The sequence below is a fragment of the Schistocerca nitens genome, chromosome 6 (genome assembly GCF_023898315.1).
Source record: "Schistocerca nitens isolate TAMUIC-IGC-003100 chromosome 6, iqSchNite1.1, whole genome shotgun sequence".
In the NCBI taxonomy this organism is placed as follows: Eukaryota; Metazoa; Arthropoda; class Insecta; order Orthoptera; family Acrididae; genus Schistocerca; species Schistocerca nitens.
In genome coordinates, this window is record NC_064619.1 from 97,344,602 (window position 1) to 97,367,090 (window position 22,489).

Here is a 22,489-nt window from a genome sequence, read left to right on the forward strand (position 1 = left end):
TCGAACCTCCTCCGGGACCAGCCGAACAGCCCATGACTACAGCGCCCCAGACCGCTCGGCTAATGCCGCGCGGATGGGCATTTTAATGGCTCAGCTATTTCTACAGTTTTTTTCGACACAACACGTGTTAAGTAAATACTCTACCGTATGGTGTGTGGTTACCGTTTTATGGTAATTGTTTGGAACTATCAGTTTCACAGAAAAACACAAGATCAATTTCTGATCTCATGACTATCACGTAGCTCCGTTGCATCAGAATTTTAACACTTTGTTAGAGGAAATACTGCGCACTGCCGTTGCTTTTATGTTACGCAGGAATATACGAACAAAAAGCACAGGCGATCGTCTCGCGTAATCAATACAGTTAGGTAAAATTTACTCTTTTACACTGCTAATGAGTTATCTTTAAGTTAATCTCGGTGGGGAAAACTAATTATAACACTGAAAACATGACTGATAATTATCCCTGGACGCCAAAACGTATATACTGTTAAAAACAATGAAACGTGTCAGATTTGTTGTTGTTTGTTGGGACCTTTCGCGTGTTGGAGTCGCCTATCCAGCTGTCTCTGATTCGCCCTAGTACCGTAACTTTGTTTTTACTCAGAAAGCAGCGATGGCAGAGATGTGTACCAAGAGCTCTCAAGTAGACCCGATGCAGCTATGTGTATCCAAATTCGCAGTCACGTCAAATCATTCTTTATCCTCAAATTACCCATCATCGAACATCACACATACAAATCTCTGTGTGGCGCATCCGCCACCCAACCTCCTCACTCCGTCATGACACAACACCCTCTCTCGCTTTCTGGCCGACAACTGCTTCCGACGCCTTTGCTCACCCGAGCTCTACTCAATAATACTATGACATCTGTTAGACGAAGAATAGGTATCACTCATCTATTCCGCATGCAAAGATTCTCCAAATACTAAACATTACAATGAACTGTCATTTCTCGTGACATGTAAATTTTTCATAATGATTTCTCTTAATGTGTACACGTTTCAAGTTATGCGACTGGAAGGAATCTGAGGAACTGAAACGCATTTGTTAAGTTAAAATCATATGAGATCCTAGAGCAAACAACTCCAGGGTATTGCTCCAGCGTTTGACATCCTAACGAGCTAGGTGTAAAAAGCTACATCGATCGACTTGAGAGACGTGCCTATATCGGCGTACTTCTTCTGCGAAATCCATATGAAATGTAACGGAAAAGTTTGCGGAACTTAACGTTGGACACCTTCGAAGATATGAGACGTCGTTCTCTCGGAACTCCGTTGGGCAAATTTAAGGAACATATTTTCGAAGAAGGTTGTGCGACAATTCTGATGTCACCATCGTACATCTAGATCTCATATTACGAGAATAACGTGAGAGTCTAATTACAAACGCAGTTTTCCCCTCTCTCAGTACGGACTGTAATAAGAGAGTGATAACATTTGTACAAAGTACTCAACCACGCACTGTACAGTCGCTAGAGGCGTTCATAAATATATGTAGATGTGGCAGGCAAGTTCAGTACTCGACAACACAGATTGCTGTGGTAAGTGGGATCCTTCAAACATTTATTCGTGCTTTGGTTAATCTTTCCCATGAAAAAATTGCTGACAGGCAAACGATTTGGATAATTAATGGCATTAGACAGAATGAAATGAGGGCCGTATCAAAATATGAAGTGCAGTGAGAGTCCGGTAATAGAACTTCACTACACAGAATACTGCAAAGTACCGAAGAAAGTCACCTGACACGCTAAAACACTGCATTACACCAATTAAAACCACATAGTCGGACTGTGAAAGAGCTAGCACGGTAGAATGTGTTCAAAATATCACACCTCTGTTAGTGATCCGCAAGACTCGTTCAAAGTAATTAAAAGTCACTGCTTCTCAATTTTGGAAAGATAAATCAAAATTATATTCTTACACATAAATATGCAGAAGTTTTGAAAGCTATAGTCCCGAGAAAACATCACGAACAGATAAATTTATATTTCATCGTTATTACATCGTTATAAAGGAACCCATGGGTATGATAAAATTTGTAGGATTATGAAGGTCAGTGCATCAATGTTTCGTCTGTACTGAACCATCTGCTTGATGTGTGCATCAGGTGGAATAAGCTGAAATACTTGCTGGTGCAGCCATTTCAAAGGATGACATGGGAAAGGTAGACGGCCTGTTTCCTTGATATTAGTGTTTCCAAAAGTTTTCCGGAAAGCAATGAATAGGAGGGAAATAGTAGATGTTGGAGCACATAATTTTCTGTCACACTACCAGTTTGGCTTCACTAAAGAGGTAGACACAAACAGTGTTCTTTTGTGTTTAAAGCCTAAACTAAAGGCTGAGGTCGACTTAATTAAAGCGTCACATTGTGTGGGCCATGCAGTGCTTCTGCCTGAGGTGGGCAAAATGAGATTGGGAAAAAGCTCAAAAATGGTTCACTTCATGTCAGGAAAGTAGGAACAAAAGGTTGTCCAGTTCCAATAAGCTGTGAAGAGGTTAGAATCTGACTGTTGTCACGTAAAGTTGAGGGACGGCAGCAGCACAGGAGTTTGTTTAAGATCCGTTGTTTGCCCTGATACATACAAATTATCCTGCGACTTGACATAACGGGAGACATATTTTTTCTCCCTGCAAATTTCGCAAGTGGAAGACATGGATTGTAATAAAATTTATATATATGATGACCATGCAGCTCGTCAGAATAAAATTAAAATGAAATGAATACCCCTAGCTGCATGCAGGCGTTGATATAAGTCAACGGGGACAGTTGAAAATGTGTGCCCGACCGGGACTCGAGCCCGGGATCTCCTGCTTACATGGCAGAAACTCTATCCATCTGATCCACCGAGGACACAGAGGTTGGGGTGACTGCAGGGACTTATCTTTGGCACGCCTCCAGTGAGACCCACATTCGCAACTTATTGTCTCGCACTATATTCATACTGCCCCTACCCCTTATACTCATTGCTCGCGGCTTTACTGCCGCTTGCCATAAGAATTCGGGCACTGTTTGTGCATCCGCACAGAAGATGGTCAAATGGCCGGTGAACCTTAACTATGGGTTCAAGTCCCGGTCGAGAACACATTTTCAACTGTCCCTGTTGACTTATATCAACGCTAGGGGTATTCATTTCATTGTAATTTCAATAAAAATTATGTAGCAAATCGGGTTCTCGGTAATATTAGCAGGTGGTTCTCATATATTATGTTAACCCTTATCTGCAATAAAACGCAGGGAACTCTTGAAAGAGTGAAATTTTATCGTCTCAGGCTGGTGAAAGAGCAAATGAACTCTGCTATTTAGAATTCTTATGACTAAGGCTAGGTGGTACACTTCCATGGACTGAATGCTGCTATCTTCACAGCAATAATGATATCCAATCCCTCCGACACTGAAAGTCGGATGCTTGTCTATTTCACTACGTTTCACTCTGTTACGTGGTATCATGTTATGTTTCGGGGCAACTGTGTGTACTCCCCAAGAATTTTCTTAGCTCAGAAAGGAGCGGTTAGACCGATCTTCGTGTAGGCCGTTTTTCAGATGGCTCGGAATTCTAAATCTTCGACCCCTGTTTCCTTTATCATTGTGCATGTTAGTGTGCACTATTCAACACGATTCGCCTTCAGTTGGCTTCCAGCAGAACAGAAATAGATGACTGATTAACATTAAGTATGCAAATTCAAAGTGAATTTTTTCTGTTTAGCGCACTCCTACTCTGTACAGGAGTTCCTCGCAGTAGATGTGAAGTTCGCTCTGTAATGCGTTATATATTCTTATAGTCTCTCACAATGCTGTATAGCAAAAATTATGAAGATCACCGTCAATTGTAAAATCATCTTCAATTTGTTTTATAGGATAGCGGTTTCGTCGATGTAATACTCCGTTACCAGGCCTTAAACAAAAACAATTAGCAGCAATGTCACCGACAAGAATTATACAAAGTAAAGGTACAAAGAGTAGGTGAATGAGAGAATATTTGTCATTAATTAATAGTATCCAAGTAAGTATGAAAAGAAGGCCACCACTTGTGGATATTCCACACCCAGTGTTCTCATGTGTATAATATGAAAACTAAAAATATGAAGTGTAATAACGAGAAGCCTCCGAACGTGAATAAGTCGGTAATGAAGCGTGATATTAATTAACCATAAATAAGGCGTAATATGAAACTAAAATAGTCATACCATTACAAACATACTATATGAGTTGTTAACTCGTGAATACACATAAATAGGCGCAATATCAAAATTAAACGTCATATGACTACAAGTATGTCATCTGAGCTAATTATTCGTAACATAAAATAAAACAGAGACAACATAAAAAACTAAAAACATGGAAACCCCTTGTCTGAGTTAAATGTGTTAACAGTAGTACTGATATCAAAGTAGAAAGTAGGAGAGAAAACCAACAACGGTACCCGAATTGATATGGTGGGCTGCGTCAAATTGTATAAACAGATGCGGTATGAGATCCAACAATGTAGTTTTATATAGTATAATTCACCCCCTGTCTTAATTCTAGTGCCACTTTAGTTCTTCTCTCCGACATTTTATTTGTTGCCTTAAGTATAACATATTAGCGGACTGATACTGCTTCTGTTTTACAAATCTGAAGTTGTGGCACTTTCCTCATAACGTAAGCTGATTAACACTAACCTTACGAGTGACATTTACTTCTCATGAAATAAGCAACGGCATATTTTCATGGATGACGTTGCCGCTTTACGGTGTTTATTGCCCTTACTCATCCAGGAAAGCGCCTAGATGTTCTCAAAATTAACCTACTATTCCAGTGAAGGATATTTATTTTTGTTTATTTATTCATTCAACACCATCTGATTATATCTATCCAGTTCTCTCTTACATCGGACCATGGTTTCACACATACAGCGCGTTTCCTTCCGTTATGGTTACCTGAGAAATAACAATTTTAGTATGACAAAGTGTAGTAAAATGATGTATGTCTCTATGCTGACGGTGTGAGCTAGTAATACTGACTCTGAACTAATAAAGTTAATATTGGCAGTAGTTGTAGTTTCAATTAATTGATTTTATTTTTTGCATATTTAAAGGCCTGCTGCCTGATATTTTAAAAAGCAGTCCGTTCAGTTTTACACGTAGGAGTACATTGCTCCACCTTATCAGCAAAATTTGTTTCGAATAATAAAACAAGGGTAATAACAGTTAAGATAATTCAATTAGTTGTTGTAAACGGTGTGTTAAAATAATAAATGTTAGTAATTTAGAAGAAAATTTTAAAAAAGTTAACAAGCACCACTTTTACTACTACTGGTGCCGCCACTAATAATAATAACAATAGTGCCACACACAAAAAGAATTTAGATGGTTTCTGATACAGCGAGTTCTGTGGAACGGATATATAAGTAGACAGCACCAGTCAAGAATGCTCGGGATATATAAGAAGACTGCACCAGCCAAGAATGCTCGGGAATGGGGAATATCTGATTGGAAAGAACGATTTCCAAGGGTAACGAGAGCGTACAGGGACAATGGTAATCATTATTGTTGCATTAGAAGGTATTTCATTAACTGCCTTCTGAAGCTGTAGATATTACCCGGTTCTCAAATATACTGTGGGAGGTTATTCCAGGATCGGGTTCCCGCTGCTGAGGAGGTCTTCAAGGAAGTGGCTGAACGTTGCGGTTTGCTCGTATTTGGGTGTCCCTCCCATGTTATTCAGAGAAGAGGGTTGAGGTCGACGAGAGATACGGAGAACAGTGTACGTTCATGATGCAGTAGAGAAGACAGAGGGTATGGAAATCTGTGCGCTTGTCTGCACGCACGAGGGTTAGTTGTGCCTATGCTGGTGGAATGTGATCTACGAGTCGAACATGACACATATTCATAACCAGCTCCAGGCCTCTTGAGCTATTCTGAGAAAGGCCTTGTAGAATAACATTGCTATAATCAGTAATTTGAAGTATATATGTTTGTACAAGTTTGTTTTTCGGATCAAGAGGGAACAGCTTTTTATCTTTTTGTATGGCATTCCCGCACATTACAGTTACGTTCTCAGTTCAATTTAGATCTTATTCTATTATTACTCTTAGGATCCTTTCTGAATGAGAGAAGTTGACACTTGTACATTTACAGGGTAGAGATTTCCGATACTTTGGGCAAACAAGCCTACAGTGACCAAACACAACCGCTTGGGGTTTGGATGGGGTGAGCGTTAATCCTACCTCCTTCGCCCATTTTGATAGTATACGATAGCTGTCTTGAGGTTTATTGGTTTTTCACTTACAATTGGAGATTGTCAGTGTACACGTGGAAATTACAGTAGTACAAAAATGATGACACATGATTGACATACAATGAAAACAGTAAAGGACCTAACACGGAACAATGGAGTTCGCCTGATACTATCTGGCCCCATTGTGACGTTATGGTGTCAGACATGACGTAGTGCTGTCGAGAGTAAGGTTTGAGCGAAATCATTGCACTGCACTTGTCGAGAACCGGCCGGAGTGGCCGAGTGGTTCTAGGCGCTACCGTCTGGAACCGCGCGACCGCTACGGTCGCAGGTTCGAATCCTGCCTCGGGCATGGATGTGTGTGATGTCCTTAGGTTAGTTAGGTTTAAGTAGTTCTAAGTTCAAGGGGACTGATGACCTAAGAACTTAAGTCCCATAGTGCTCAGAGCCATTTGAACTATTTTTGAACTTGTCGTGAAATTTAGGTTTCGCAAGTAAAATGTGAAAAATGACTGTGTCAAAGACTTTTCTGAAGTGAAGAAGATCATGATACTCGCCTCTTGACCATCCAAGGCTGGCTTCAGGTCATCTGTTTACTTTATTAAGGCAGACATTGTGCTGCAATGTTTACGGAAACCTAATTGGTATTTGTTTAGTAGGTTCTTTGTGACTGGGTAATTTGTTATCTGGCCATGGACTCTATATTCTAAGTTCTTGCAAATATTTCGGTAATAAGAGGGTGCGGTTGCGACGTCCTATTTAGATAATGGCTCAACTAGTCTCTATTTCAAGCCTTCAGGGAAAACACTTGCGTTAAGTAGTGGTCGAAGGTACCTGTTATAGTGGGCAGTAGCGGGTCAGTAACAAGCTTCATCGTTCGGTGTGTTATGCCATCGTGGACAATAGATGCTGAGTTTTTTGACGGTGTTGCAAGTAACATGCTTTAGATAGGATTTTTCGTGGGTACAGTCATTCACCAACATGAAGTAATCAAAGAGTCTTTCCCGTTTGTTATTCATTTGCGGTTGTAGCTAAAGTGAAGTACCAGTTCAGTTCTTTGCCAGGGAGAGAGAGATCAGCTACAGCTTTTACTTTGTCTACACCAATGCGATGCAAGGTTTTCCACTGGATGGTTGGTCTGTTTCTATCGTCAGTTAATGTGTAGGCATGACTGAGTGTAGCAGGTATGTTTAGTAAATCCTTCAAGTTTCTTGTTTATGTCCGAAAAGGGAATAGAAGAAGTCCTCCAAACTATTCCTTGTTCCTCACTTGCAAGCTCGGATAAATTAATGTGAAGTCCCGGCATGTTGTCAGCTGTCGATCGACCATATCACGAAAGTTGTGTCACGGACAGACACACCAGGTACTAGAGGCATGAATCTCTTGGGGAAATTATATATATATATATATATATATATATATATATATATATATATATATATATATATATATATGACTACAATTAATTGACGAAGACAGCAGTCTCTTAAATTTAACGTTGAAAAGACTATCGTATAGAAAATATATATTCTATACTTCTATGACCAAACAAGACTTCAATGTGCAATTTTGAAGCAGCCAGACTAGCCTACTTTAGGAGGTCTGTAGAGGAGACGTACCAGGCACTTTCTGTTAACTGATTTGATCTCTAAGAACATATAATCCGCCTGTTTATCTTCATTATTGTTAGATGTGTTATTTTATTATTTATTTACACGTCAAACTCCGTAGGACCAAATTGAGGACCAAATATCCTAAGTCATGAAACGTGCTAGTACATGAAATTACAACATACAAGTAATAACAGGTAAAAATAATTGTTTATGAACCCGAAAACAGTCAGACCTCAAGTAAACGTAATCAACAATACAAGAAGTATCAGCTTAATTTTTCAAGGAAGTCCTCGACAGAACAGAAGGAATGACCCATGAGGAAACTCTTCAGTTTCGATTTCAAAGCACGTGGATTACTACTAAGATTTTTTAATTCGAGATGCAGCTTATTGAAAATGGATGCAGCAGTATACTGCACACCTTTCTGCAGAAGAGTTACGGAAGTATAATCAAAATGCAGGTTAGATTGCTGCCGAGTGTTAACTCAGTGAAAGCTACTTATTCTTGGGAATAAGCTGATATTGTTAACAAGAAATGACAGTAAGGAATATGTATATGTTGAGAGGCCAATGTTAAAATACCCAGACTCGTGAACAGGGGTCGACAAGTGGTTCATGGACTCACACCACTTATTCCCCAAACCGCCCGTTTCTGAAACAAAAATATGCTTTTAGAATGGGAAGAGTCACCCCGAAATATAATACCATACGACATAAGCGAATGAAAATAATTGACGTAGACTAATTTTCCTGTCGAATGATCACTCACTTCAGGTACCGTTCGAATAGTAAAAATGGCAGCATTAAGTCTCTGAACCAGATCCTGAACATGGGCTTTCCATGACAGCTTACTATCTATCTAAACACCTATAAATTTGAACTGTTCAGTTTCACTAAACATATGTCCATTCTGTGAAACGAAAACGTCAGGTTTTGTTGAACTGTGTGTTAGAAACTGTAAAAACTGAGTATTACTGTGATTTAGCGTTGGTTTATTTTCTACAAGCCATGAACTTAGGTCATGAACTGCACTATTATAAAGCGAGCTCAGCAAACAGAAATATTTCATAGTTACCTGTAATACTAGGGGCCATATCATTTATGTAAATAAGGAACAAGAGTGGCCCCAACACTGATCCCTGGGGCACCCCCTACTTGACTGTAACCCACTCAGACCCCACATCACAGCCATTCTCAAAATTGTGAATAATGACGTTTTGCTGTCTGTTGCTAAAGTATGAGGTGAACCAATTGTGAGCTACTCCCCTTTATTCTGTAATGGTCCAACTTTTGTAGCAATATTTAGTGATCAGCAAAATCAAATGTCATAGTTAAATAAAAAAAAAATATGCCTAGTGTTCGAAAACTTTTATATAACCCATGCAGTATCTCACAGAGAAAAGAGATTATAGCATTTTCAGTTGTTAAAAAACTTCTAAAGCCGAACTGTAGATTTGAGGGCAAATCGTGTGATATAAAATGATCAATTATCTTTACATACACAGCCTTTTCAATAACTTCAGCATACATTGATGGCATAGAAATAGGTCTAGAATCATCACCCTTCTTATAAAGTGGCCTTACTACTGAGTACTTTAATCGTTCAGGAAACTGACCATTGCTAAAGGAAAAATTAGAAATATGGATAATACTGGGCTAACATGTGCAGCACAGTACGTGAATATTCTGCTAGGCGCTCTATCATAACCATGAAAGTCCTTATTCTTCAGTCATTTAAATATTGACACAATCTCCCTCTTGTCTGTATCACACAGAAATATTTCAGATGTCAGGCATGTAGGAAGTACTCAGAGAGTACGCAGAAAAAGTAGTGCTACAGATCTCCTTCCAAAAAACCGAGCTCTTCTGCACGGAATTCAACATACTGAATTTAAACTCAAAACGTGGCAAAAATCTACAGAATAACACATTTTAAATACCTAGGGGAAGCTCTTGAACCGACAGGAAAGGACGAAATCACGCAGAACACCAGGTTACTGAGGATGATGGGACCCTTAAAAACCTCCGAAGCGACATAAATGACGCTAAGACAAGTAATTTAATATAAGGCACTTGGGGTCGCAAACGTAGGGAATGCACCAAAATTAGATTACAACCGTTTTTTATCAAGTGAGGTAGACTGAGAGCTTTGCCTAGTGACTCCAACTTTTCATCTGCGGAATTCTGTAATTACTCCCTATACTAAATGACAAAGCACTTGTAAGTAATCTTATTTTGGAATGAAATTACAAATTTTATTTATTAAATTCTCCGTTTGTGTCGCCATGTTGTCCGTAGTTGAATTAAAATTGAGGGTATTTTCGATCTGTCGTTTCAACTAGAAAAACGAGTGTTTTTCTTCAGCAAACCATTACATATACTTAAAAGTATAGAAACAAACAGTAAACAGTGGTGTGCAAAAAAGTGTGGTGTGGAAAATATAAGGAATGCGTAGTGCTGCAGAACAAGTAAAAATTAGACCACAAGTACCAGTATCTATAGAATAAAAATATCAACGATGTGCTGGCAGACGGCATTTCCCGATGTAAGGGAGAAATCAAGCGAAAGTCACCTCCACTATTGAAGCTTTGCCTCAATAAAGCGAAACACGTAAGGAAAAAAAACAATTTTTAAGTAGCAACGTGCAAAGGGACATCCTGTTCTAGCGTTACCTTCCCTCAACGGTGGTTGTCGATACCAGTATTATTTTTCGAATTTTGAACAGGTCAGTATTATCTCAGTTGCTTGTCTGGAAACGTTCAAATAATCTTATACACAGTAATATTTCAGGCTAAAATTTTCTGAAAAGGAATTACTAGATAAAATATATTAGTTTCGATGTTGTAGTTGATAAGTACTAGTTCGAACGAACAATTAAAATTATTGTTTTAGAAACTTTCGAAATTATGAATTATTGCCACACTTAAATTTTCTTTTATTAATTACGCAATCCTGTTCTGTTTGCTTAGGTTTATTTCTGGATTCATTTATGAAATAATAATCGAAATTAAAGTCAGTAGAAATTTATTTGTTAACAAAAATTGTAAATCCTTCCGAAAATTATTTACACAGATTGTGGGAGTAGTAAGGATGTTTCTGATGACACCGGAGCTGTTTTTATACACCCTGGAAATTGAAATAAGAACACCGTGAATTCATTGTCCCAGGAAGGGGAAACTTTATTGACACATTCCTGGGGTCAGATACATCACATGATCACACTGACAGAACCACAGGCACATAGACACAGGCAACAGAGCATGCACAATGTCGGCACTAGTACAGTGTATATCCACCTTTCGCAGCAATGCAGGCTGCTATTCTCCCATGGAGACGATCGTAGAGATGCTGGATGTAGTCCTGTGGAACGGCTTGCCATGCCATTTCCACCTGGCGCCTCAGTTGGACCAGTGTTCGTGCTGGACGTGCAGACCGCGTGAGACGACGCTTCATCCAGTCCCAAACATGCTCAATGGGGGACAGATCCGGAGATCTTGCTGGCCAGGGTAGTTGACTTACACCTTCTAGAGCACGTTGGGTGGCACGGGATACATGCGGACGTGCATTGTCCTGTTGGAACAGCAAGTTCCCTTGCCGGTCTAGGAATGGTAGAACGATGGGTTCGATGACGGTTTGGATGTACCGTGCACTATTCAGTGTCCCCTCGACGATCACCAGTGGTGAACGGCCAGTGTAGGAGATCGCTCCCCACTCCCCACACCATGATGCCGGGTGTTGGCCCTGTGTGCCTCGGTCGTATGCAGTCCTGATTGTGGCGCTCACCTGCACGGCGCCAAACACGCGTACGACCATCATTGGCACCAAGGCAGAAGCGACCCTCATCGCTGAAGACGACACGTCTCCATTCGTCCCTCCATTCACGCCTGTCGCGACACCACTGGAGGCGGGCTGCACGATGTTGGGGCGTGAGCGGAAGACGGCCTAACGGTGTGCGGGACCGTAGCCCAGCTTCATGGAGACGGTTGCGAATGGTCCACGCCCATACCCCAGGAGCAACAGTGTCCCTAATTTGCTGGGAAGTGGCGGTGCGGTCCCCTACGGCACTGCGTAGGATCCTACGGTCTTGGCGTGCATCCGTGCGTCGCTGCGGTCCGGTCCCAGGTCGACGGGGACGTGCACCTTCCGCCGACCACTGGCGACAACATCGATGTACTGTGGAGACCTCACGCCCCACGTGTCGAGCAATTCGGCGGTACGTCCACCCGGCCTCCCGCATGCCCACTATACGCCCTCGCTCAAAGTCCGTCAACTGCACATACGGTTCACGTCCACGCTGTCGCGGCATGCTACTAGTGTTAAAGACTGCGATGGAGCTCCGTATGCCACGGCAAACTGGCTGACACTGACGGCGGCGGTGCACAAATGCTACGCAGCTAGCGCCATTCGACGGCCAACACCGCGGTTCCTGGTGTGTCCGCTGTGCCGTGCGTGTGATCATTGCTTGTACAGCCCTCTCGCAGTGTCCGGAGCAAGTATGGTGGGTCTGACACACCGGTGTCAATGTGTTCTTTTTTCCATTTCCAGGGGTGTATTTTTGTTCGAACAATGTTCAGATGGTTCAAATGGCTCTGAGCACTATGGGACTTAAGTTCTTAGGTCATCAGTCCCCTTGAACTAAGAACTACTTAAACCTAACTAACCTAAGGACATCACACACATCCATGCCCGAGGCCGGATTCGAACCTGCGACTGTAGCGGTCGCTCGGCTCCAGACTGTAGCCCCTAGAACCGCACGGCCACTCCGGCCGGCTCGAACAATATAATTTCGGCTTTGTGATGTGAAAAATCAAAATACTGTATGATATACTAAAATGTGAGAAAATATATATCCGTAAGAAAAATCTGAAATAATAATCGTCAGACTTATTTAGTTCAATCCAACCGTGAAGGCCGAAAAAGTGAGATTTTCGGCTTCTAGAATCAGACCCCTAGATAAGAAGAACTGGAGCCATCTCTACATGACAAGCTAAGAAAACTTGAAAGTTTATTGTAATCTTCGCTTCTCTCCAATCTTCATAGAACACTTTAATGTGGACGATACATGGAAGTAGGAAGGAAGGGGTAATATTACAAACGACAGAATTTATTCATTCAAGATGTATAGGCCTGTTTTTTGTGGGTCGTATGTGATCCATACCTAATTTACCAACTAGATGTGTAATATTTTGTTCCATTTTTATGTCTAGTAATTCAGTAGTTTAAGGTATGCTAGACAACCTCAATTCCTCATTATGAAAGCATTAATTTAAAAAAAAAATACTTCTGCGCAGATGTAAAAAAGAAGATGCAGCTTAAAAGTTGCGAAACAGCTTGGGTGGGTCTATAATTGACTTAAATAAACAGCGGGCTATTGGACTTTTCATTGAGTATTATACACTGAAGCGCCAAAGAAGCTTGTATAGACATGCATATTCAAATAGAAGGACATGTAAACATCTAGAATACGGCAATGCGGTCGGCAACGTGTAGGTGGGTTATCAAGATTTAAGTGAGTTTCAGAGTGATGTTATAGTCTACGCACGAGCGACGGGACACAGCATCTCAGAGGTTGCGATGAAGTGGGAATTGACGCGTACATCCTTTTCACGAAATTACCATGAACATCAGGAATCCGGTAAAACATCAAATCTTCGATATCGCTGAAATATATCCTGTAAGAAACGGACCAACGACGGCTGAAGAGAGTCTTTGAATGTGACACAAGTGCAACCCTTCCGCAAATTGTTGCAGGTTTCAGTGCTGGACCATCAGCAAGTGTCAGCATGCGAACCATTCAACGAAACATCATCAATATGGGCTTTCGAAGCCGAAGGCCCATTTGTGTACCCTAGATGACAGCAAATCACAAAGCTTTAGCCTCGCCTGGGCCCGTCAACACCAATATTGGACTCTTGATGAATGGAAACATGTTGTCTGGTCGGGAGAGTCTCGTTTCAAAATTTGTCGAGAGGATGGACATGTACGGCGATGGAGACAACCTCACGAATCCGTAGAACCTGCATGTCAGCAGGGGACTGTTCAAGCTGGTGGATGTTCTGTAATGGTGTGGAGCGTGTGCAGTAGTAGCGATATGGGACCAGTGATACGTCTAGATACTACTCTGAGAGGTGACTCGTACGTAAGCATCCTGTCTGATCACCTGCGTCCATTCATGTCCATTGTTCATTCCGACGTACTTGGGCAATAACAGCGTCACAATGCGAAACCCCTTACGTCTAGAATTGCTGCAGAGGTGCTCCAGAAACACACTTCTGTGTTTGAACGCTTACGCTGGCCACCGAATGCCTCCGACATGAACAATGTTTTTGGGGATGTCTTGGATGGCTTGCTACGTGCTGTTCAGAGGCGATTTGATCCCCCTCGTACTCTTACGGATGTATGGATAGCCCTGCAGGATTAATGGTGTCAGTTCCCTCCAGCGTTACTTCAGATACCATTCGAGTGCATGCCCCGTTGTGTTGTGGCTCTTCTGCGTGCTCGCGGTGAACCTACACGATATTAGGCAGGTGTACCAGTTTCTTTGGCTCTTCAGTGTATGTGATATTATTGTACGGACTGTCAATCAATCAATCAGGTTTGATTGTGACATCAAATAAGATACCTCACTGCTAGTGCAGTGGTAGGGCCAGTCTATCCTACCGTCGGCAGTAGGGGACAGTTTTGCACATCGCTTCACTGGGCTATTCTGTTTTCGTTCTTGCATAATCCAATGACATACGGCAGTGCTCGCGGTAGTAGTAACACAAGACAAAAATGAACTGGTTTATATTTAACGAGCTTGCAGCCTTGCATCGATGTTATGGTGCTGCTAATTTCAATGAGCCTGCAGCACGACACATTTACGTAAAACCTTTCCCACAGCGGGTTTTACCATGCCACGTTTTGTTTGCTACCGTGGATTTTGGAACCCTGCACGCAAGTAAACATTGTAGGCAAAAGATGCATTGAAGGAAGATAGCACTGAGGTTAGACAGGATATGTTTTGAAGCCAAGGGTAATTATGAGACAAGATTATACGTGCCTAAATGATTTCTACTTTTGCGAGCAAAAGATAGAAAGACAGAAATACAGATACAAGTGAATCAGAAATGAAGTAAAGAGCAACTATGCAGAACCTATGGCGAAATGTCGGCAGCATTAATGTGAAGTAAAGGTAAGAGAAATGTGGTTTGGGGTGAATGATAAAGACTAGTAAAACATATGGCTAAGTCAAAATAACCGCAGGCGAAATTAAAGCGAGGATAACACCGTAACGGTTGGAGTTTTATAGATTTTGGAACACCTGCTATCATGTAAGGCAGAGAGGATGGATCACATTTCTTTGAAATTACTGAAATCAATGCGGTAAGTGGCAACCAAATTACTGTTTATCGATGTGTAGAGTCTATGACCCTGGAGAAATATCCTCGGAAAAATGTCATCCACACAGTACCAAAGGAAATAAGGGCACCAACTTTAAAGGCTCATTTATCGAAGCTTTTAACGATAATAATGTACAGAAAAAGGAAAGGAAAATTGGGAATCATTTCAATGACGGTAACTTTGACTTTAGGAAAGGTAAATGAACAAGTCAATTAGGTCCCACGTTGCTTTTGATATTGAAGGCCAGACTTTTCTTTAACTCTAATGTATTTTGTTTTAATTTAATTGCCGTAAATTTAGAAGAATATAAGCATGTAACACTGTAGACTTGAGTTGCAGAGTTTCTACACAAGGTGATGGAGGGGAGAATTGACAGGATTCCTTAGTAATCGATTGTAAAGAAATTACATTAAACACAGTTGGGCAGAAATGTAGTAAGAGAATGGCATTCGTTCTCCATAGCAAAATTCTTTTGTCGTCCCAACTTTTCCGGGCTATGAAAGCAACAAGACTGCTTGACAATCAGCTACACTGTACTGCTTGTGTACAACAGGTTTCACACTACAATGAACAGTTGCATTGAATATGTTTTTGCCATAATGATTGGTCGATAAATATCAGATTGGCGATTTTACTTCTAAATTACGTGACAAAATAGTATTTTTTCCTGCCTTTCCTTTACTTGAATCAGAGTAACGAAGTTTTACCAGATTCGAAAATTTAAGTGTTTGACGTTGTAAGTTCGGCTTCACCTGAGAACGACGAACTGCCGTTGACAGCAGCTGAATACTTTCACACTCAGCTTGTTAACGTACAGTACTGAGTTCGTTTTATGCTTAATGATACCGTCGCCAACTCTTCCATTCGTTTCACTACTAAAATAATTCTTCAGCTGTGCCTCACAACTGTGATAAAAGACATTTTATGTATACGATCGAACCAACCAGACGCCCCTGTAAAATATGATTTTGGTGCTGCAAGATTCGACTATATCGTCATCATCTGACAGATTTTAAAGCTCAAAAAGATATTCACCACATGGCTAACATTGGAAAACATGCTATAATACACATAGAATTAACTTGATCTATAATATATTTTGCAATAATTGACTTTCGTTTGTAAGATTTTAAGCTTTAAAATTTGACAGATGAAATAGTCAAGCAAGATGGAGCAAAACAGTGCTTCACATCCCATTTTTGGAGGTATTGTAACGTCTCAGATAGAGGGACTCCAGTCTGGTGATGTACTTAAGCCTGTATTGGTCATGCTTTCGTCGAAGGGGATCGGTGGCCGCGAGAAGAATGGCTGTCTAAATAACGGTTTCAGGTGATGGAGATAGTGATTCGCCACTCGACCGATGACGAGAACTCTGGTAACACTGGACACAACTCGTCGCCTTGCAACTCCTGGAATCGCTGTGGAACCATAGCGGCTCTGGGAACTCCGAGGCTAATTAGTAAACCCAAAAGGGAGGTGTATTGGGGGATGGCAAGTGTTACTTTCCCGTAGACCGCAGTAGCTATGATTCCCAGGCTACTATTACACCGGGAAATTCATCTGGAAGGAACTGAGTGACAAATAACAGCTCGCCGCTGTGATTGTTTATGAGACAGACAATCCAAAGGGGACAGACGGCAAGATTTGAGTACCGGGGTATATGAGTAAAAAGAGTGGAGTAGGCAGTGGCTTTTGGTCAACAGTCGGAGCCGCTAATGACAGCCCGTGGGCTAGGGTGGTAGTTTGGAAAGGACCCGTGGAGACTAGAGAGGTTCATGTCCCTGTCATAGACAAAGTACCGTTGTAAACTTCCTGCATTTTTGTTTACTGGTGGGAACAAGAAATTCTGATCAGTCGAAGACTGTAGGACGGTTAGTTTGAGAGTTTTACTAGTGGTCAGGAAGATAAGAAGGTTCTAAGGGTGTTACAGCAGCTATATTAAGCCTTATATGTCATATTTTATTAGAGAATATAAATTCAGAGAATAGATGAAACCTTACTTGTCAACGTGCAAAAGGATGGAAACGATTATCAAAGCTTGTGAATAAAACTCTCACAATTTTTAAGTTATATCGCAAACTCCCTTTAACCATTAGTCCCACCACTTCCAAGTTTTACATGTCCTATGTGCCGTCGTTTCTTTTTCAGCATCCGCCTTAATTTTACTGTTATGTTACACTATGTTAGTATATAGAGTCTGCGTTGCTGAACTGGTTTTCTCTGCAATTTGACGATCCTTATGAACGGACGCTGAGTCTTCGCGATTGTCAATGATTTCTTCTTGAATAATTTACCTTTTCTCACCGGGTGAGACGCTAAATAATTAGAGTTATTGGCGTTGGGAGGGTGGGTATTAAAGGCTGCCAGTAGCAGTTACCTGTTTTAAGTAGCAGAAGAGGCGTTGAATAAGTAATGCAACATATTCTTTTTCTCGGCCAATTTGGCTTCAAGAAACGCGGAACTGATTGTAGGACATCGTAGATTATTGACACTTCGGCCTCTAAAGTTTAGTGAAGTTGCATAAGGAGACGGCGCTGTACGTAGCATTCAAACTGGCGCCTGTAAAGGAGGTGCGTTTGAAGCAGACAGTTGTCACTGACTTCGACTGCATGAATGCCAGTTCCTCTCAGTTATTCAGGGAGCGCTTGCAGAAAGCCTGTAGAGACCTAGCAGTGAACAAAATCACGGTGGGTTCTTGAGCGAGGTGTTTGTCATCATAGCAACAAGGTCGAGGAAACCCGTCCTATTTTCCGAGGGTAGGGTTGCTGTTAACAGCTGCGGCTCCTGCAATGTTGGAATGTGCGGACAGTCTCATTCGAAGTGATCTACGGATCACAAACAGACATCACGCTGAACAACCTCTGTCGGCAATGGTTAGACTCTCGTTTACCATCTACCAATGAAAGTGCTCACAGGTGTGTTCCCGATGAGTTCAAAGTCAAACAGAAGAACATAAAGAGCAGTGAAGGATCATCTATGAGAATTTTCTTGCACGTAATGAAGCTGATCGTGATAACTGTCTGTCAAGCATCGTGACGGGCGATGAAACATGGGTCCATTACTTACAACCGGGAAAAACGGCAGTCCACGGAGCTCCGCAACATCATCTCAGTTCCGAAGAGAAAGTACAAAGACGTACCCTCAGTCCGTAAAGTCGTGACGATTGCATTCTCGGATTCTGAACGGTTATAGTGTATGATGTTTTCCGTTATTATGCAATGATCAACTCCTACCGTCAGGAAACTGAAGGAATAACTTCAGCGTATTCCTCGCCACAAAAACGCTAACGAACTTCTTTTCCACGACAACGCAAGGCCTCTCACAAGTCTGCGCACCCAACAGGAATCAGCAAAACTTCATTGGACTGTTTTCCCACATCCATTCCACAGCACGGATCTCGCATCTGCCGACTTCCATCTGTTTAGCCCAACGAAGGACGGAGTCTGCGGGCAGCTGTAGATGGGTGATGGGGAGGCTACTGATGAAGCAAGACGTTAACTCTGATTTTTATTTATTTTATTTATTTACACGTCAAGTTCTATAGGACCAAATTGAGGAGCAACTCTGCAAGGTCATGGAACGTGTCAGTACATTAAATTACAACATAAAAGTAATGGCTCAATGGTTCAAATGGCTCTGATCACTATGGGACTCAACTGCTGAGGTCATTAGTCCCCTAGAACTTAGAACTAGTTAAACCTAACTAACCTAAGGACATCACACACATCCATGCCCGAGGCAGGATTCGAACCTGCGACCGTAGCGGATTCGCGGTTCCAGACTGCAGCGCCTAGAACCGCACGACCACTTCGGCCGCCATAAAAGTAATATCAGATAAATATAAATGCTCATGAACCTCAAAAAACTCAGTCCCTATGTTTAACTAAACGCTATAATACAAATAAGAATCAGCTTAATTTTTCCTCGACAGAATAAAAGGAGTAACCCATGAGGAAACCCTTGAGTTTCGATTTGAAAGCGCGTGGATTACTGCTAAGATTTTTGAATTCGAGTGGCAGCTTATTGAAAATGGAAGCAGAAGTATACTGCACACCTTTTTGCACTAGATTTAAGGATGTCCGATCCAAATGCAGGTTTGATTACTACCGAGTATTAACCGAGTGACAGCTGCTTATTCTTAGGAATAAACTAATACTGGTAACAAGAAACGACAATAAGGAAGATATATATTGAGAGTCCAATGTCAAAATACCCAGACGCGTGAATAGAGGTCGACAAGAGGTTCGTGAACTCACACCACTTATTCCCCGAACCGCCCGTTTCTGAGCCAAAAATATCCTTGTAGAATAGGAAGAGTTACCCCAAAATACAATACCATACGACATAAGCGAATGAAAATAACCAAAGTAGACTAATTTTCGTGTCGAATTATCACTCACTTCTGATACCATTAGAATAGTAAAAATGGCAGTATTAAGTCTTTGAACAAGATCCTGAACGTGGGCTTTCCACGACAGCTTACTATCTATCTGAACACCTAGAAATTTGAACTGTTCATTTTCACTAAACATATGTCCTTTCTGTGAAATTAAAACGTCAGGTTTTGTTGAATTGTGTGTTAGAAACTGTAAAAACTGAGTCTTACTGTGATTTAACGTTAGTTTATTTTCTACAAGCCATGAACTGAGGTCATGTACTGCACAATTTGAAACCCAGCTAGTGTCATCAGCAAACAGAAATATTTTAGAGTTAACTGTAATACTAGACGGCATATCATTTATATAAAAGAGGAAGAGGAGTGGCGCCAACAGTGATCCCTGGGGCACCCCCCACTTGACAGTACCCCACTCAGATCCCACATCACAGCCGTTATCAACATTGTTGTAATGACCTTTTGCTGCCTGTTGCTAAAGTAAGAGGTGAACCAATTGTGAGCTACTCCCCGTATTCCGTTATGGTCCTACTTCTGGAGCAATATTTAGTGATCAACACAATCAAATGCCTAGCGTTCGAAACTTTTTGTTTAGCCCATCCAGTACCTCACAGAGAAAAGAGAATATAGCATTTTCAGTTGTTCAACGACTTCTAAAGCCGAACTGTACATTTCATAGCTAATCGTACGATATAAAATGATGAAATATCCTTACATAAATAGCCTTTTCAATAACAAACACTGATGCCATAGAAAGAGGTCTAAAAGTATCTACATACAAATATGGCTAAATACCGGGCTAACATTTGCAACACAGTACTTTAATATTCTGCCAGACACTACATCATAACCATGAGTGTCCTTACTCTTCAGTGATGTCGACCATGTCGGCAGTCAGGACTTCCCAGTAAGTTGTATGAGGCCATCGTACTTAACGGAGGTTGTGTTGAAAGGCAGGGGTTTGTAGCCAAAAGTGTGAGGAATAACGTGCTATACTTGAATCCTGAATAAAAAAATTTGCTTTAAGAAAAAAAAAGTTTCATACCTAATTAACGCCTTTCGTACATTTAAGTGAGAGAATACTGCAGTATATGTAACGATGTATTTCGCTACTAGTTACGTAAACAAACAATAGAACTAAAATTCATCATAAGTAATCCGAATTAACAGAGCTGTCTGACAACAGTGACCTCAACTGCAGGCATGACCAGTTTCATAGATTGTTGTTAAGGAAGCCTTACTTAAAGCTACTATGAACACTTTGCTATTCTGATTCATTCGTACTTTCCTCACATAAAATGCTGGACGGACTTCTAGTAACAAAGTATACAGAGAAACTACACTTGCGTTATTCAGAGCACGACGGGAAATAAACTCATTTCTCTTTTGAAACTGTAGGAATACTCTCTGGAGTCCAAGGAGGGTAAGCAATGCCAGTGACACGATACAGCGGCATTCATCCTTAGCTGACACCAACAGAAATGCGGCGCAGTGAAACCCTTTGTTGAAGAACGAACAACAGGGATCGCAGAACTGCCAGTCCGCACCGGCGAGCAACACTGGCTGGCGTGCGCAGACACCTATGCGTGAAAGGCACCGACACAGGGAGGGTTGAGGGGCGCAGGTAGTGGGGGAGGTTGGGGGGCATACTAACACACGTGGCATGGGGTGGGGAGGGGGTGGCGAGCGGCCGCAGTTGGCTGCACTGCGACCCTGGCTGTGGGGATGTATCACGGGGCGAAGGGGTCGCCGCGTGAAAAACTTGCCACTGGCAGTGGGCGCCCCCGCGAGCTCAATATTTGCACACTCGAAATTGGATACAGGCGACGAAATTGTGGGATGGAATCTCGTAAGTGCGGCTGCACGCGAGGGAATATATATTCCACGTCACAAAAGCTAAAAAGAAGGTAATTTTATACCGCAGTCTCGCGTAAAGCAAACCCAACGTACGAGTAACCTCTCCGCTGGCGAAACGTAACGAACTCTTTTTCATACTGTGAGGACGAGTGCGAAGCAAAGAGAGTTACTATTGCCCGCAAGTCACTGAAGTTGTTAGAAATGTACTCCTATACTTGCCTTGATATTGTGAATGTCAGCTCCACAACGTTTAACGAATCTGCTGCGGAAATTTCATTCCGAGGCAGGAGGCAAACATTTATATTTCTGAAGCACTGGAAGGGGACGAAATTCTGTGGCATTAAATTACATTACTTCCTTAATAATTTACTATATCGTAACAGAGTTGCGAATGAGATTTGTAAGAAATCAAAAAATGAATATTTTCTTCATGTGAATTTTCTTTAAGTGTAATACAAGCGAATTCAGTAAGTTATGGAGGACGGTGTTACGAGTAATGTTGCTATGTGAACTGTATTATAACCAAACCCATTTGTCTTGAAAATAGTTTCTTCCAATGAAAAAGATGAAGTTAGTCAATGTGATTATAGGATACTATATTGCTAATTAGACATTTGAGGTGTTCTGACAAGTTCTTCAACATGTCTTTATTCGAGTATCCGACTTGTTTCTGTTTAAGGCTAATCACAGGAAATGGTTGGTTCCTGGCATGCTGTGATGCAGTACATTCTATCTGACTCAGAGCACAAATAGACAAGAAGAATTATGATGCGATTACATGTAGCATACCAGGGAGTGATACAACGCATCTTTACTCGTAAAAGCGGACCAGACCATTTCAAATCTATGAGAAGGGATGTTGCACTTCCGACAATCAGAATCTTGCACTTTCGTTTTGAACTATTTGCCACAATGAATGTACTGAGCTAAATGACCATATAAAAGCATACCACTTGCAACGCTTAGTTCATGTCAGCGAACAGTATCTTGAGAGATTTTTAGTTGTAGCGGAAATAACATTTTC